The sequence below is a fragment of the Cotesia typhae genome, unplaced genomic scaffold (assembly GCF_013202065.1).
Source record: "Cotesia typhae breed Kobodo isofemale line unplaced genomic scaffold, CoteBio_Ctyphae contig_65, whole genome shotgun sequence".
Taxonomy (NCBI): Eukaryota; Metazoa; Arthropoda; class Insecta; order Hymenoptera; family Braconidae; genus Cotesia; species Cotesia typhae.
The window spans coordinates 3057460-3076723 of record NW_027423762.1 but is presented as its reverse complement, the minus strand read 5'-3'; the positions used below and the strand labels follow the sequence as shown (position 1 = coordinate 3076723).

At 29.8% G+C, this 19264-nt stretch overlaps 1 long non-coding RNA gene across 1 annotated transcript in view; it reads left to right on the top strand.

The window, feature by feature from the left end:
* LOC141532609 (uncharacterized) overlaps positions 1-19264 on the top strand; it is a 243400-nt gene that overhangs the window by 121269 nt on the left and 102867 nt on the right. The window contains exon 5 of the long non-coding RNA XR_012480117.1: positions 777-858. This is a non-coding gene — a long non-coding RNA (uncharacterized LOC141532609). The remainder of the gene's footprint in view (positions 1-776; positions 859-19264) is intronic.

The following is a 19264-nucleotide window of genomic DNA, read 5'->3' as shown; positions in this document are numbered from 1 at the left end:
CGAATACTCGACGGACAAAGTTTTATGATTTTTGGTTTTGTTCAAATTTTTTGAGCATTAAAAAATTCGAGGTGAAAGGCAAGCTGATTATTTCTATCATTATTATTTATTTATTTATTTATTGATATTAAATACCAAGGAACAGGCTAAATGACAAGATATTAAATACAAAAAGATTTTGTGTATAAACTGAAAATATACATGAAGAATACTTATAATAATTAGATATAAAAGCATAATAAAAAGGAAAGTGAGAATTTTTTTTGTAAAAATTATTTTATTTAATATACAGCATTGTGAAAACTCAATAACGAATAAGTAAATTCTCTTTATTAAAATCAATTTTTTCTAACTGCTGGATAACAATCTGATTGATTGATTGATTGATGAGTGATTGAATACTTTATTATTTGACTGATCAAATTCAACTTTTTGTGTCACATTCTTTGCCACTAAATACAGCGCAAGTTATTGTTAAAACATAAACAACAAAGCCATAAGTTATATACAGAAACAAGCACGTCTTGGCAAAAGAAAATATGGTAGGCTTAATTCAATTTTTAAGAAGACAAGGAACATCTTAGTTCAAATAATTTATTTTTTTAAATAGAAAATTCTGATTTAAAAATTTTTAATTAACTGAATAGAGTAAGCTTTTTTTTTTATGCACATGTCATTAATTTAATTATATAATTAACTATGCAGGAAAATAAAATCGATATTATTCTGCTCTCTCACCATTTTCATTGTATAGACGATAACTCTTCTTTTTTCAGTTTTTCTATCAACTGCAGTTAAATTCAACGATTTCGGAACTTTACTTCCAACTAAAAACAGAGGATTGTTTTTATTCTTGAGGTATGCAAAAATTAACTATATAATTTTTTCTGTTTCTAATTAAAAGTAAGAAAATCTTTATTTTCTTTTTTTCACGCTCTTTTTCGCAATGCAAGTATAATATTTTAAGCTTCACATTGACCACAAAAAAGTGAAATCAAACTTCTCAACTATCGACTATCTCTATCCTTAAGTTTTCTCAAGGGAAAGATATATTTCACATTTAAATACTCGGTAAAAAGCCCAGTAAATTAAATAGTTTATTCCCTAGAAATTATTTATCTAAATTTTTCTATAAATATATAGATATATAAAAGTTGTGCAAATTAACTCAATGGAAAGATTAAAAACTTTTTGCATTGCGCATGGTTCAGTGAATCTACGTACACATCGTAGTTAAAAAAAATAATAAAACAAAATAAGATAAACCCAAATGAAGAAGAGAAAAAAAAATTTTCGTAATCTAGCGCAACGTGTACGTAGACTGGTGAGATTGGCTGAGGAGTTGTTCAGCGCACCTGGTGTCCACATATACTGATGCGGTTGGGATAAGTCGAGCTATCTCTCTCACACCTGGTGGCCTTCACTGCTGTCGGCGTCTATATAGACACATACTACTGGTATGATGCAGGATAGTTTAGTTGAGTAAACGAGAGTAGAGTAGAGTAGAGTAGAGTAGAGTATAGTATAGTAGAGTTCAGTTCAGTTGAGTAGTAGATGTAGAGTGTGGAGTAATATAGTACAGGGATGAGAGTACATATAGGAAAGGGCGACGTTCTGTAGGCCAATCTTAGTCTGTTCACTAAAATTCTCTTTCTAACGGCGACGGGTTACTCAGATCCACTGTATATCTTTCACAAAATAGATTGACTGTGGATCTATATGAAGCAAGTCGACAGAATAAGAGCCCAATGAGCCGTATAAAAGATTGGATGACCCGTAGTCCAAAACTATTCGTCCCTGAGGACGTACCTTTTTTTCTCCTTCGGCAATGCTAACTCTTTTTTCTTCTTTATACAGTTAGTTATATATAAATTATAGATTTTCCTTTTATTTATTGACGAAAAAATATATGTTTTTTTTTTCTTCAGTTCTAACTGGAGAGGAAGAAATTTAGATGATTAGTCTATTGAATTTTCATGTACCTGTAAGTAATATTACCTTTAAAATATTTAATTTTTTGTCGATTCTAGCTAAAATCCTGTCTCCTCTGTTTTTTTGGCAAAACTAAAAATTTGAATAGCGCGCTATTGACGTTGCTTGTATTAGAAATTAAGTAACTGTATTTTATCCTGTTTACATATCATGCGATCATTTTTTAGCTACGAAATAATAAATATCAAAGTCAAAATTCGTAATTATTACACTTTAACATTTTCGATATTCACATAGCGAATATTACTGTTTTAAATAGTATTTTTTTCCATGTAAAGAATAAATTGTAGCATATAAATGTTAAATATTACATAGTGATTATTAGAATCACGATTTTACTGTTTGAAATGGTAATTTTTAACATTTTATCATTACTTATTATATATCAACTATTATTTATTACAGTTTACTTTTTTCCGTGTACGAATTTAAACTTAAAATTATTGATAAGGTGAGAAATTTTTTATCATGGTTATTAAATATGTATATTTACGTTATATGCAGTGTATGTACTTTTTTTAGAAGCGACAATCATTAAAAGTTAAACGAAAATTAGTAAAATTCAATAATTTAAAATATAGTTTTCAAATAATTAAATTTTTCACCAGTGAATAAAATTTTAAGAATAAATAACAAAACATTTCATTATTAAAAATTATAATAATAATCAATATAAACAATGAAGTATAGAATGAAAACGCAGCTAAATGGAGTGAATTAATGAATTTTGATTAAAAACGTAAATTTGTGACATTTGATAAAGCGGGCGGATGGACTGAGTTAATTGTTTCAGTTAAGCCGAAAAATAGTGCTGTGATGAAATGAAAACAAAAAACAATGAAAAAAAAAAAAATAACAGGTGAATGGTATCGGATTTAAATGCTCGCTGTGTATCGGAAACAGATTTTAGTTTTTGTCAGTACAGAGACTCTATATCGTAGATAACGTTTGTTTTCTTTTCATTGGCCATATCAACACGCCTCTCTCATTCGTAGACATATAGATATTTAGTTTGGAAGCGGTGCTGCCTGCCAGTGCAATGCCAGAACCACGAACAACGACGGTGCTTTGCTAACGTTAATATATTTTTCAAGAATACATACATACTAAACGTACATACATGCTTAATCTTTACATTTATACTTATATATACATATATACGAATGTAGATGTAGGATGCTTCCAATATTCAATTCAACCTATTGTAAAACTTGTAACTCGTTGCTGTGTCTCTTTCATTTTGAATTTACCATCAGAATTACTTTTCACAATCAATTCTATTTACATTTTTTGGTGCTTTTAAATGTTGTGTTATAACTATCAATTTTGTCTATCTTTATTTTTGTCGGGTGTGTCAAATTAAAATGATGTCCATAAGTGAGTTTTATGATTTGTTAAATTTCATAATCAGTATTGATTTTTATTTATTTATTTATTCATTTATTTCGAAAAGAATAAATGCCGATCAGCTATATATATACTTGCAAGGTTTTATTACAAGATTGAGTGATTAAATGATTAGATAGCATCATTTTTAAATATTCATAGAGTAATCCCAATTTTTCCAAAACTTATATTTAATTTTACATGAACTTGAATGTGTAACTTAATATAATGAGGAACATAAAATCTTTTTTTCCCAAGTATTTTATTTTTACAGGTCCATTCCTGTAAATTCAAGTTTTTTTTTTTGTAAATATGAAATTAATTAACAATGTCACTTTTACATAACTATTTCTGTTATTTTCACATACAATTTTTTTCGTGTCTCTTTACCAAAAAAAATTGAGTTCAAAAACAAAAATCACTTTTTTTCTCATTTTTCCAAAGATTTTAACTAATATTACTTTTTATTTATTTTAATATTCTACTCAACCAATTTTTCTCCAACGCAATAATTGACATAACAATTTTCTTAAAAATGTACACTGACAGAAAGGTTAGCTTGATTTAAGACAAAAATTTTTGAATCAAGACTTTTACAAAGAAAACAATAAATTTCTTTGGACGAGAAACAAAATTCTTGAGCCCAGAAATTTTTTTTTTACACTAAGAATTTTATCTTAGCTCAAGAGTTTTTTCTCTTGATCCAAGAAATTAATTGTTTTCTTAATTATAACATTTTTTCTCTTAAGTCAACATATATAATCTTTCTGTGTATAGAAATTAAAAATATGTTAACAATTTAAATGCTCAACATTCTCATAAATAGATAGCTTGACATGGCCATCTATAAAAATTAGTTGTATCAGGTTATATTAGTCTATGACTCGGAAAATTTTTTTGACGGGTAGTATTCTAAATTGACGGACCGCGAAACAAATGTTAATATGTTAATGGATTGTAAATATATAAATGATGATGATGTCAGCTCGGGTGGTTATTGGCTAGCCACAAAATTTTAATTAAATGAAAACTCAACAATCTCGGTGGGTGGCATGGCGATGTATTTTGGTGTAGCTAGAAAACCGCGCGATCGGAAGCTATGTGAGGAGGGTGAGAGGTGAGAGGTGAGAGTTGAAAAGGGGCGGCCGGTAGTCAGACTATAAACCACAGAAGACAATGGCTGCTTTAGTAATAGAATAACGGGGCCACGACCGATAGCCGATTCAATTAATGCCGTTATCCAGAGAGATCCTGTATGCGGAGCTTTTGATCGCGGTGACTATTGAGCCCTGCTTGTTGGATATTCGATCCGATAGATTGCCGTGGTTGTTCAATATCCTATGGACACGATGACAATTTCAATAGTTACTATAGATGTATTCAATATAAACGCTTTTAAAACGTTTTTATAAACCTTGTATGCCCTGAAATCAAACAAAAAAAGAAAAACTGGTTTTTTTTTCTCTTCACTAACGATCATCCAAAAATTGTATAAACGATTCAAGGATTCAACTGCTTTCCTGACTCTTAAATACAATTAATTTCTAAGGTTCTTTTAATTTTGTCTTGTTGGCAAAATTTTAGTTTTTCCGAGAATAAGTTTTCTAATATCGTCTAATAAGTCCACATATAGTTTTTGATGCACTCACATGGCGATATGCTTGGATATAATTTTTTGATTGGAAGTAGTGTTAAAAATCACTGACAGAGGGCGCATGATCGCTAAATCGTCTCCTTGCAAGAGAGTTAACTTCTAAAAAAGAATTATTATTTTTTAATTATTTAAACCTTATTTGAGATTGGTTTTTAGTCCTATCAACTATTAAACTAATTTTTTGTTAAATATACCTTTATCAGCCACCTGTATAGGCTAAATCAGGTCATATATGGTGATATTAGGAAACTTTTTCATGGGTTACCTTTTTTTTTTTACTATTTCTACCTTCACATTATTTTATTGAAAATTTGCTGTTGACATTGGATTTTTTACAATGGTGACACTGTCAAATATTTTAATACACAGTAAAAAATTTTGCGTCTATGTGTCAAAAAATTTTGTGTTAAATATATAACACTTTTAAGTGTAAATTTGACATTTATTGTGTTAAATTAACACAGAAAAGTGTTAAACATTTAGCACAAAATTTTTTGACGCATAGATGCAAATTTCTTTACTGTGCAGAAATCTCTGATAATTCCATTCGAAAAATTACGATATTACATCGTAAAACTATTAAATTATAAATTTCAATTTCAAAGTCATATTTTAATTAAAAATTACACTAATATAATCAGACTAAGATCATGGCATGGATTTATTGTATCATTCACTCCACATCATAGACATTCAGAAATATTTTTGAAATCACATAATGATATAGTCTGTCTGTAAGATTAGTAGGTATAGAGAATCTGCACTGACAAGAATCGTTAATTCAAGTTGCTAATGATTATTATAAAGATAAAGAAAATTAATAGACTACTGATGACTGGTGAATTCAAGACTTTTCTTAGATAAACTAAAACAGAAAATTTAAAATAAAAAGTATTGATGGAAACTCAAAAATCAAGAAATCTTAAAATTCATTCCATCAACTAAATCATCAATTATCTCATACTTGTAGAAATATTAATTTGATTTGCTAAAAAAATGTTGAACCAAGCAAAATTAACTTGAATTAATTCAAGAAAAATTTATAAATTCAAGAACTTTTTGCTTGATTAAAAATAATTATAAATTTTTTATTGTGATTTTTTCAGTTCGAATTTTTTTTTAAATAAAATTTTTATTTTAATAATCTAACTTTCGTACACTCTCGATATAAAAATCAGCCATATCAGGCTACATACGGGCATACCTTGAATAACAAAAATTACACACATAAACAATTTGGTTGGAAAAAAAAAAAAGTAATCCCGTGTTCATGTTTTCAGAATGCATTCGATATGTTTCAAATCTCTGATCAAAATTTTCGCTTTGAGCAATCGCTTACTCCTACAAAATAATATTACACTGCAAGAGTGTTTATCACGATTACACGGAAGCACATGAAAATTAAATCGACAAAAAATACCGAGCATGTACATTCAATTGTGTATATCGGTGATTATTTTGTGTATAAATATCCGAGTGGCCTAGTTGTTAAACGCCTGCGTAACATGACGTCCTCAACTCGCAGCCAGAGTGTATGAATGTGTAATGAATTATGTTATCGTCTGTGTTATGCTCTGATTTCCAATGAGTTTTAATTTTTACTATTGCTCCCAATAATTGCGATATGATGCACCCTCCCTAGTATCCCTACGTCGCCATATTGTACATATGTATGTGTATATGTATGTTGTAGTTATTATTCTGTCATTTTTTTTCGCGCGTAAATTATTGCCAGCAGTTTGCGTTGAAATCTCTTGATGCCGTTCATAATATTTATTCTTTTTTCATTTAGCTCTACACTACACTACTATACACTAAATATCCCCGATCCGTTGGCAATCCATCCTTTACAATACTTAACATTATGTCACAATATATTATCCATTATTGTGACTCGAAAATATATATTTAAACACATGCGGGAGCATTTAATCTGCTATTTTTTTATTCATAATCGCTTTTAAATTGTTTAGTTTTAAAACGTCATGGATGACAGGTTGAGTGTTTCCTGAAAGTCGAAAGAAGGATAGGTATCAATAAAAACAAAAATAAAATACCTCTTTTCATTTTATATTTAAACCTTCACTTGCATTTATATATACATATATACATATATATATATTTGGGTATAAGCTTACTCGCGAGTGCGTATGTATGTTTGTGGGCATAAACGCGTTGGTGTGAACATCAACAGCATCACACAAGCACATCGTACAGCATCATTTTCAAGTGGATAACCCAACTCTCTTGGCAGCACTATATATAGTTTTATCGAGGGTACTTCAGCTCTCCAAATGTTTACTCTATCGGGTAAAAAATTGATCTTTTTGTTTTTTGTCAACAATCTATAGATTTCACCGAGTGAGGAAAAATATACACTAACGAGTTTCATTTGCAAGGAATTAGAATATATATTTTGCTTTTAATATGGTAATAATTTTATTCAAAATATTATTTTTTTAAACAGATCAATATAGAACTTATTAGTTCCTAGTGATTTGCATTTATATTTTCGGATATTGCTTTTTTATAACAGATTATTTATTTATTGCGATTCGAAGTGGAATTTGTTAGTTGGACTCGCTGGAAATTTGTTAGCTCTATTTTATCGAGTTATTGAGCAATTATTTTTCTTTGATTATATGGATTTATTTGATTAAAGAGTGTGCTTTTTGTGTTCATGTGAAACAATGTTTGAGCCTTTGTTCATTGTATTTTTTTATTGCTGCAAGTATAAATATAAATTGCGATTTTGATTTTGTTTTATTAATTGTATTTACAGTTATACTTATTTCTATTAAAAATATTTTCCTGAAACCAAAATATATATTTTTGATAATTATTTAGATTATATTTTGTTATCTAAAGGTTTAATATTGATATTCTCTTGTAAAAAAATTAGTTAATTTAAGTGGTTCATTTTAAAAAATTTTTTTCTAGAACATAATTTTTTTTCATCTCAGTGTAATATAACGCTAAAGCGGTGTAAATACGCTGTCAAAACAAAATTAATTTATTCCTTAAAAATATTTTTCTTCATACCTCGGTCGAAAGTACGTACTTTCCTCTCTAATGACAGGAAAGAAAGTTTAACATTAACTCCATGTGAGAAGTACACGCACGCCCTCTGTAACGGCGGGAGGAAAGAATTTCTCATGCGTAATTACACTTGTAACTAGGGACTGTTTATTCCGTCACTATAGCAAATTCTTAACCACTGTAATTTCTATTGCTACCTCTTACCTTAAAAGTATTTATCAATGTTGTTTTGTCATCTGTTAATTTAATATTAACTGTATACTCAATCTGTTAATTCAATATTAACTGTATTAATATTAAACTGTATACTCAGTGGAGATATAATTTTTAACTGCTCCAATATCAAGTTTGAAAACTGTGTATTTTATGGAAGGATTATTAATAATTGCGATCATTCAAGAGAAAATTGAAACGATTAAAAAAAATGCAATAAGAGTTTTTCGCTTATAATATGTTTTTTTTGATAAATTTTATAATAACTAATATAGTTTGTTAAACTAATGAAAATAAATACATCTTTGAAAAAATGAAATTAATTTATTTTTAAAAAATATGACCAGACTTGACTCTTCGAATGTATTTGATGCCTGCCCCCACGACCAGCAGCACTCGCTTCGCTCGTGCCGCAAATGTCGGGGCAGGCATCAAGACATACTTATCTGCACTTGAAGTTAAAAAAAGTAAAATTGATAACGTACTTTCGACCGGCTATGAAGAAAAATCGTATACACTACACAGGCCAAAAGTTGAAATCTCGGTCCTGCGCGTCATGGTGCCCTCGGCTTCGCCTCGGGCATCATGACGCGCAGGGCCGAAAATTCAACTATCGGCCCTAGTAGTGTAATATACTATTCTTCAAAATTTCATTCTTGTTTCAAAGTTTAAATTCTCTTTATTTGTAAAATTCACTCAAAAATCAAGAAAATATAAAGAACAGGATAAAAATACACAAAGCGATTTTTAATTCAAAAAATCGCTTAATTTTTTCGAGGCGAATGTAGAGCACAACCTCATCCACTTCGCTTATGAGACGTGCAAAAGAACAAGTTCTTCATTTATGATTTTATCAATTCAACCAAACACTTTACTATATTTCACTAAATAATTATTTTTAACAAATAATTTTCAAATAGAGTAATAAAATGATTGATTTTTTTTTTTCACTCTTTTGAATAAGTAAACTTGTTCTTCATCTAAAAACACAAAATTCTTAAAGAAAAACGAAATTATACATATTTGATTGAAGAAAGTTATTTAAAATTTTTTAAGCTAAAAAATGAGTTTAAAGACAAAAAATTCTCCAATCATGATAACCAGTGTTACGTTCTCGTAAATTTTAAATTTATTTAAAATTTTATAAATCTGTTTTAAAAATCATTAAATAATTATTTAAATCATTTAATTATTATCCGAGGTATTTCGTAACGGAAATACCTCGAGATAACAGATTTATAGAACGTCAACGCAGTCTAGTAGACTAAACAGTCTACGTTGTGGGTTTTGGACTGCGTTGATGTTCTCATAGGGTAACCTGAGATGCAACGTTGCTTAAATTCATTATAAAACTCATTGTAATTATTATTGTATGATACATTCTGTCTCCAGACTTCCTCTGGAACAGTCAGTCCGAGGACTTAGCAGAGGAGGAATCTCTGCTGGTCCGAGGCTGAACCTGCCAATTCCTTATTAATAAATACTTCTTTTTTAATTGTCAATCGATTAAAATGGGTACTTATTAAAACCTTCAACCAGGGTTGAGAGCGCTTATCAGCGTTTCACCCTGGTTCCTTTACCTCGAGCGCTAGCCAGCGTTCGGGTATCCTATCCAAAAATATCCTAACTATTACCCCCAGGGTAAGAGCGCTTATTAGCTATTCTCACCCTGGTGAAATTGCCCAGAGTGCTAGCCAACGTTCAGGCACTCTACCCATTATCTACCTGTAGGCAGGTAAAACAAAAGTAAAATATTAAAATATATTTTATTTATAAATTAAAAATGAGAATTATTAAATTATGTATATTTAAAAAGTACTTCGCGGATAAATCAGTGACATGACCCACCTGGAGTCTATCGACTTCCTAACGAGGTCAAAATCTGGACATTTAAATAAATTATTTAAATTTAAAAATTAATTACACCCAAAATTTGGGAACGTAACACCAGTTTCTTCAAAATAATTTCCTGGAGTTAATAACATTTTTCCGAAACCAATTGATTTTTTTTCAGTAACTACATTAATCAATTAATAAATCGTTGAATTATAAAAATATTTATTTAAAGAAAAAAAAAATAAGTTGAGTTTACATAATAAAACTTGAAGTTAAAAATTTAAATAACTAGGCATTGACGTTACTGAAGTTAAGAAGTTGTAATAATTTAAATAAGCGTTAGTTTGCGTCAGCGTTGGATTGCAGGAGTTTTAATTACTTAAAAAGTAAAATTATAAATGAAAATAATCATAAACAAATTCTCAACCTCATTAGCTAGTTTTTACATATTTAATAAATCTCGCTTTTAAAATGAAAGCTAATATAATCCGGTGAGCGCTGAAAGTTTATTCTGCAGATATACTTCCCAGGGTTTATTAAGAGTAAATTAATGATCAAAATGTGTTGATAAATAACTAAATAAATGAGATCTAGTTAATTTCCGATCGGTAAATCAGATTAGCTATAATTAAAGTCAAATTTCCAATACTCTTAAATACATATTAACATTTTATCGATAGCTAATCAAGTTGCGTTGAATAAACTACTCTCGAGTTAATTAAATTGTTCAACAACTAACAGCATTTACATATCAATCGACGAGTTTTCTCTTGAACAATGCGCCTCTCTATTACGCGTGTAGACGGCAATACCAATACATTTAATATTGTCGTAGTTATTGTTATTTTTATTATTATTATTATCACAATCATTATATGAAGTTATGCACGAGCGAACATAATCAAAAAGTTTGAAACAGTAGCACAGCAACAGTACTCACGGCTAATATCCGCATGGGCAATGGAGCAGAGATAGTTGTGCGGTATGACAATTTCCAATCAGGCTGCGGAAATGGCACTGCGCTATAATATTTCGCTGGACGACACTATACCTCGTTATCAACCGTCTCAGACGGATATGAGATTCGTACCAGCACCCACAAAATCCCTATAACCCCCTTCCTGACTCAACCTACTCATTATTCTCCTTCACGGATATTGTAATCTTAATCGTAGTCGGAGAGCTCAGAGCCGAGAACCAATCTACTACCCTTTGCACAGCATCATCAAGTGTGAGGATTCCAGATTGTATGGCCATTTATGCTCCGGAAACCTTCTATTCGTACAACCGATTATTTTATTTTATCTTATTCATATCACTGTAAAAGGCTCCATTGCAATTTGGCAACCTCCAACCTATAATGTCCATCTATAATTTGCTACAACTTTGAGTCTAATATGTCCTGTGTAAAAATTTTTTGATAAAGCCATATATGATGTGATCTGGTAACATATCGCTATATCAAGCTATGTAAGAGGACAAAAAAATAATCTGTAGTGTGGAATGGTCATTTTTAGATTTAAGTATTTCGATTTTATTGTTTTATTGCACCTTTGTACTTAACAGTAAATATTTTTTCGAAAAGATTGTAACTAAAGGAATTAAAAAAAATCTCCAAATAACAGATATTTAGTTAAGATATTTTAGAAAATATTTGTTTGCGTGGGAACGTAAGTATCGATTTGTCTCGTGGCAAAAATGTACATTATAAGTACCGAGAGTCTAAGAAAGAAGTCTGACTGATGCAGGGGTGAGAACCCAGGTAGTACCTAAGGTCTAATTTTATGGGATTCAAGCAGATAGTTCCTACTTAACTTCGATGTACGATAAACCTCTGTCCTTTGACGCTGGCAATTTTTTCTAGTAAATACTCACTTTAAATTAACCGCCCCGTGATTCTTTAATTACAACAACTTAATAAACATTTAGTATCCTATCTTATAAATTCCGATACTACAGTTGTAATTCTAGAAATTATTAAATCAATTTATGTGTAGTCAGTTAAATTCCTTAGAAGAGTTAGAAAATGATTTTTATTTTTTAACATAACACCTTAGACTTAACTATCTTGAAACGAGAAGATTCAGCGATCAAGCACACTCTGTCGGGGTTTTTTAACATTACTTTTAGTCGAAAAAATTGTACGTGAGTCTATATGATCATTTTTATTTATTTGTTTAAACAAACCCAATAGCTTAAGCCATTAACAGGGTTAATAGTTACAGTAATTAGTATATAAAAAATTTGTAATATATAACAAGATGACTTAAATTAATAAATAGTACAGTAATTTGATAGATAGATTGCTGAATGAGTAGACCATTGATGTGTTAGCAATTGTAATCTAAAAAAAAAAATGAAATTAAAAAATTTCAGGATATATATGGGCTTATAATAATACAGCCAAATTTTGTGTACGGCTACATCAAAAAATTTTTTTATGAACCATCATAATTAAAGACATGTTATGTTACTCCAGATATGTCTTTCACAGATATTAAAAAAATGAAATTACGCTCAAAATTAATTAATTGGTGTAAAAATTAAAAAAATTATAAAATACGTTCACTTGCATATTTATTCATACAAACATAGTTCCGACAATGTATATAATGATGGACAGATATACAGAGGGTATTTCGAAGTAAGGGGAGGGTAGATGATGTGTATGCTTCTTGACGTATGAACCGAAGTGTCACCGACTAGCTCGTACCTATCAGTCTTCTGTTTCCTCGACCGGTAGGGATAAGTCCTCCATCACGTGATAGAATTGTAGTTGACGTCTCATCCAAACTATCCAAAAGTTTAGTTATCTGAGGTAAACTAGGTGCTGTTAACATTAGTAAATGTTTGATGGTTTTTTATTCCGATTTGGTTTCGATTCGGTTTGCTAGATTTTGAGAAATCTCAAAAAAAAATTTTTCAAAAAATCGTTTTCTTGGAATAACTAGTAAAAGTAAAAAGTATTCCGCTTTTGAGTTTGAAAAACCACGTCGATTGCCACCAGTCCCGTCAGAATTGGTTAATTCGTTCAAGAGTTATCCAAAATCAAAAATTTCGAAAAAAGTGTTTTTTCACATAACTTCGACATTTCAATTAATTCATGAGTTATTGTTTTCGAAAAAATTCGGAAAAAGTAAATTTTTCAAATTTTTCTAAAATTTTCGGTTCGATCAGTTTGTGTTCATAAGTATATTATAGAATTTGAATAACTGCGTGGAATACTGCCAACCGCATGAAAATCAATTCATTCATTCAGAAATTATTGCAGAAATCAAAATGAGGTCAATATTCGGTATTGGAAAATGATATCTGTCAAAAATTAAAATTTTAATACCAGATTTTATAAATTATGATTATCAAACTATGATAATTCCCCGATTTTAAATTACTTATTAACGAACTGTCGTCTAAAGCTCAGATGTAACTACATTGCACCTGTATTGTTGGCTTATATATGCTGTACGAAATTGATATTAATATTTTATAGGAGTGAAATTTAATTATAAAGACTCACACGGAAAAAAATATTGCTCTGTTAGCTTTTCAGTGAATCGTGAACTTAATATCATGATGAATACGATCTATTTAATGATTTTTGTGAAACTTTAAATTCTGATCGCTACAATAATTAAGTGTGTTGTGAATTTTTTAATATGTATAGTGATCGTAAGAAAATCTTTCTCTGGTACGGTAAATTCTTAATTAAGCTACTCATAAATCCTCATTCTGATAAAATTAATGAAACAGTATTTATTTATTGATTGAATTTTCTATTAAATCATAGTACTCATTTATTAATTAAGTTTTAAAATCTTAATGCCATGATTGAAGAGTTTTGTGATATCTTATCTATTATATTTTTCTGTTATTATTTTTGTGTTATGATCGCTTGATAACTTATGATACAGCATTGATAGTACTAGAAAAATGAATAACACTCTGACTGCTTAAATATTATGTTAAATTGACAAGTACTAGTTGCTTAAAATAATTGACAAATTAAAAGCCGATATCTTTGCACTTTCTCAAATTTCATACTACTTAAAATATTGATCATTGATCAGGTTTTCCTATAAAAACTTGTCTGCCCTTTTAACTCTCTCACCTTAAAGTCAGCCTAAGTCCTACTACTGTCTGCCAAGCAGAAACATATGTTGGCAGACCCCTACTACTAGATTTTCCTGTGTAAATAGAAAAGTGGAGAAAACGCAAATTTAAGTGAGAGGGTTAAATGCAGCTGTGCGAGGTCACCAGACGTCTACCTGTGCTTTTAATATCTCTATCACGTGATAACCTATATTACAAGATAAACAACTTTCAATCAGTGCATTTGGTAGATTTTTCAGAAAATCTAAATACAATTGAGGAGCTGATTTTCAAAAGGGTATCTTTTCATATTTTAAAAAAGCAGTTCTTTAAACTTTTAAATATTAATTACTTCGAGAATTATAAAGATTCCTAAATGATAATCGAATTGTAGCTTCATAACCGATAGCACTTTATAGCAAAATTAAAAAAGTTCGATAAAAATATTTAGAATTTAAGATAACTATTTTTTTTGTCTCGATTAATCAAAAATAAAAAGATACCCTTTTGAAAATCAGCTCCTCAATTATATTCAAAGTGAAGATTATATAATGCGTTTACAACGTGAGTTTGTTCTCTTAAACACGCATGTAATAAATGCATCATAACTTTAGACGAGTGCTGTCAGTTTTAAAGCTCATAAATTTATTACGACGGATTTCAATGCAGCAAAACACTTAAAACTTGAAACAATTACACTGTCAGTGTAAGGAAATTATCTTATTAAGCTAATAATCTCACAAAGTAAGTTAATTAAAAACGATACGAACAATTCTAAGTTTATACGCTGTCAATGCGAGGAAGGAATCTTATTAAGCTAATAATTACACAAAGTGTGTTAATTAAAAACGATGTAAACAATACTAAGTTTATACACACATCAAAAATGATCTGTTCACGCAAATTAATGCTCGACACAATAGGTACTTCTATAATTATTGTAGAATATAGACTCATCAAGCTCTCCTCTGTGGAAATCCTCAGTAACAGGCGAAAGATTCATGTTTCACTTGGGAACCAGTCTTGTAATTAGTCTTAATTAAATTTTATTAGCTTTTAAAGTTTTATTTGGTGAAACAAACAGACCGTTAGGCCATCTGGCGATATAAATCTATATTATCAAGTGATAAAATGAGTGCAGAGCGTGGAAAACTTAAAGATGGCTATTTACTTGGATTTACTTGGAAATAGTTATTTTTACTAGAGATTTTATAATACATCAGTGTAATTATGCACGATAAAAAATTAACTTCGTCTTTAAACAGGTCGAAAATTTTTTAACTAAAAGTTTTTCTTCGTTGAATTTATTTTAGTTGATTTAAGAGTTTTTTTCTTGTATCAATCTATTTTTTTCGATATGCTTTTGTCGAAACTAATAATAAATTTTTGATAGTGAAAAAAAACTTAATTATGATTTAAAGTACAAATTTCTACCTATTTTTCCACTTTCCGCTAAGAAAATCAATGATTTCCAAAAAATCGGGAAATTACTGTTTACACTCCGATTTTCGAAAATCGAGTTTTCGACGTTTTGAGGTCTTAGAAAGCTATTCCTATGGCTAGTTTAGCGATGATGTCCGTATGTCTGGGTGTGTATGTTTTTCAATATGATTTTTTAATTATTTATCAGAATGGATTTAGCTGGACGTTCACGGAATAATTTTTTTTATTTATTTAAAAATCAAAATGTCTTTTAAAAATATCATAAGTGTTGAAACTTGTGTTTTTTTATGACATTTATGTGTAAACATTGTTCTACAAGTGCGATAGAAAATAAATAGAGACAATTTTAGTTCAAGAAATCGTTTGATTTTTGTAAGGCGAGCGTAGAGCGCAACCTCATCCGCTTGACTTATAAGGCGTGCAATATCGACATTCTTTCGTCAAGAAATTAATAAATCAAATGGTTTTTTCCAATAAATTTTTAAGCACGGAAACCCTTGTCTACACAATAATTTTTTTATGGATGTATGGCAACTTGAAACTTTTGATTTTTTAAAATAAACAGACCCACACACTTAAATACTCTTCAGAATTTCAAAATGATTCCTCTTCCAGTCTCTTTGAAACAGAAAATCAACCTTTTAGTACAGCACTAATAATTTGTCTCCTCAGCAGTGTTCTGTAATTATATAATCTAACCTTCTTCAGATTCAGTGTGATTAATTTGACGAGAAAAGTGTGACTGGTACGCCGGAGCAATAAACGTATATCGAGGAATCTAGCCATCAGAGCTCCAGAGATAAAGTTATATCCATATACATACATACATAACTTAGTCAAAAGGGTCTGATGTTAAAAGGGTTAAGAAGGCAAGACGGAGAATAATTAAACTTGGTAATGCCCTACCATTAGAACGGATGATGGTGTCATCAAATCCTTATACTGCTTAAATGCATCGTCTTACATTCTCAAATCGTTATAACTTTTTGACATCTCTCTTTCCTTAAACTTGATCTGTACCCTCAAAAATTAGAGTTACATAATACACCCTAACTGTTTTACTTAGCATAACACACGCATTATAACTTCAACAATGAAATGAAAACTTTGAAGTTTGGGTTTCCTTATTTTTAATCCATTTATACCCATCCAGATCTAGATCCAGAGTACTATATCTGTTACATATATTATATACGTCCTATATAGATTCCAGTTGAACGTGGAATGTATTATTAACTGGATTATGTCGCGAGTTAGGGGAACCTTGAGATTCAAGTCATTTCTTAATAATGTAGAACACGCGTGGAATTTCATTAGAACTTTCATACACCCGACTAACACTTTGAATATAATATATATAGCTCCATATACATCTATACATACATACATACACCTAATACACATTTACCAGAACAAGAACATACGACATTTCCTTACCTCTACCTTTATCCATTTTATGCTCTCTACCAGTTACTCGTCTGGAGGATGTGACACAAACAGACTGCCGGAGAGTTTACAAAACCTGCAATATCAATAATCGCTTGTGCACATAGTTGTCTTAACGATCGGGGTTAGGTGTAGTTAGTGGTATAAAAAAAAATGAGTATTAATAAATATATTAGATTAATTTTATTGAAATTTATGTATAATCATTTTTTTACACTTATTAAATTTATTGTATGAAATTAATTATACCGAGTTACGATATTATAATTTAACTTGACGTAATTGAAATTATAAACAAAGTAATTGGCATCTTTTTTAGACTCCATTTTCCGATACTTGATCATTAAATCATTGTCTATCAAATAATAAAAAATCATTAATTTAATAGCAATTGTAGTATGAACATTAAAAAAATTATTCTTTTATTTTAAAAACTAAAAAATGACAATCTCTAAAAATTTTAATCGCAAATTTTGCAAAAAAAAATATAGTTTATTGTTAAAAAAAAGTAAATCTTTCGATTGACTACGTGCTTTTTATAGCTTTAATAAACTGGAAATTTTATTTAAACCTGTCTAGTGGTTTTTGAATTATAGTGGTTACTGTTTTTGAAAAAATAGTTTTAAATGCGTGTTAAGTTTTAGTTTAGCTAGTTTATTACCCGTTTTAGTAATTAAAAAAAATTTATAACTTAAAAACTATGAATTTCAATCAAATTATATGAAAATAACTTTTTTTTAAATTAACCAAATTAAAAACATTAATCCATTCAAAAAAAAAATTTTTCTAAACAATAATTCAGCCCGAGTTTTTGGGGTATCTCGGAAATCTCGGAAAATAGTCAGATGTCTCGGAAAATATTCATTGAAATAACTTGAAATTTTCTAGAAATATTTTTGAGATATCGCACTCCAAGAAGAAAAAAAATCAATTTTTTTAAATTCTAATTGCACTTAACCCTTTCAAGTACATTAAAATTATATACGCACACATCCAAATTAGACGTAAAAGTAGAAGAAAATAACGCTAAAACTACACTACATCACCAGCAGAGCTTAGACAAAGGCTAACATTGTCCAATGTAAAATTCCAATATCGTATTATTTACACGATAAATATTGTGAGTATGATGAAGCTCTCGAGTCAATCACTTAAGCAAACTTATTGAGTAACTGAAACAAAATGATACAAAAAGGACGAGGACGGGGATCACGATAAGTAGTATGAAAAAATAAAAAGTAAAATGGATGAAAAAAATATAAAAGCAAAGTTCCCTCGATAAACGATTTCGTCTTGTTTTTTATTTCGACGACAAAGTTTTATGAGGTACCCTTTTAGGTGGATCGAGCGTACTCCGCACAGTCTCATCGTCATATAGCTATCATGTCTATGCTATACTATATATATACATGTCAAACTCACATAGAAAATCGCCGTCGAACTATATGAGTAGACTCTCTACTCTACTCTGGCGTTAGTTCGCGGGATGTTGGAAGAAACTTGGGTAAGAAGAAAGTAACGTTAGGTTTGTGATCATGCACACGTATGTCTGTCTATATATATATATATATATATATATATATATATATATATATATATGTATACATATAGACATTATAAGACTGGGTATAAAAAATGCTTCGGAAAATAACGTATTCTTGGTGAATCGAAACATTATGCGCGACTTCTGGAGTCGAACGCGGCAAGTTTCTGGATTTTGTGAAAAGGCTCTCTTGCGAGTATCTAGTATCTAGATTCCTCGGAGAGAATTTACCGGTAAAAGTTACGCAGCTTCTCAACATTCCCATCATCTTTTCTCTTTTCACAGGATTATCTCCGAAGCGTATGCCGGCTCACTGTCTTTTAGTACCAGCACTATCATCATACGTATATATATGTATATGATGTGGAACTTCTTTAAAGCAAGATTTTCCTGGAGTTTGGTCTAGTTAAAATCGGAAAATACGGGGTACTGAAAAATTTGAAATTGCCTAGTTTTAGTTTCCAGGAAAAATTTAAAACAAGACCAGAATTCTTGGCAATACTAATTAACGTTGATTCCCTTCACTCTGCACCCGACAGGCAATTTCGATGCTCTTTGTTAGTCGCCTTTCGCCGCATCGAATTCCCAATTCGAATTTAAACTAGTCGGCTTGTTAAGCCTCG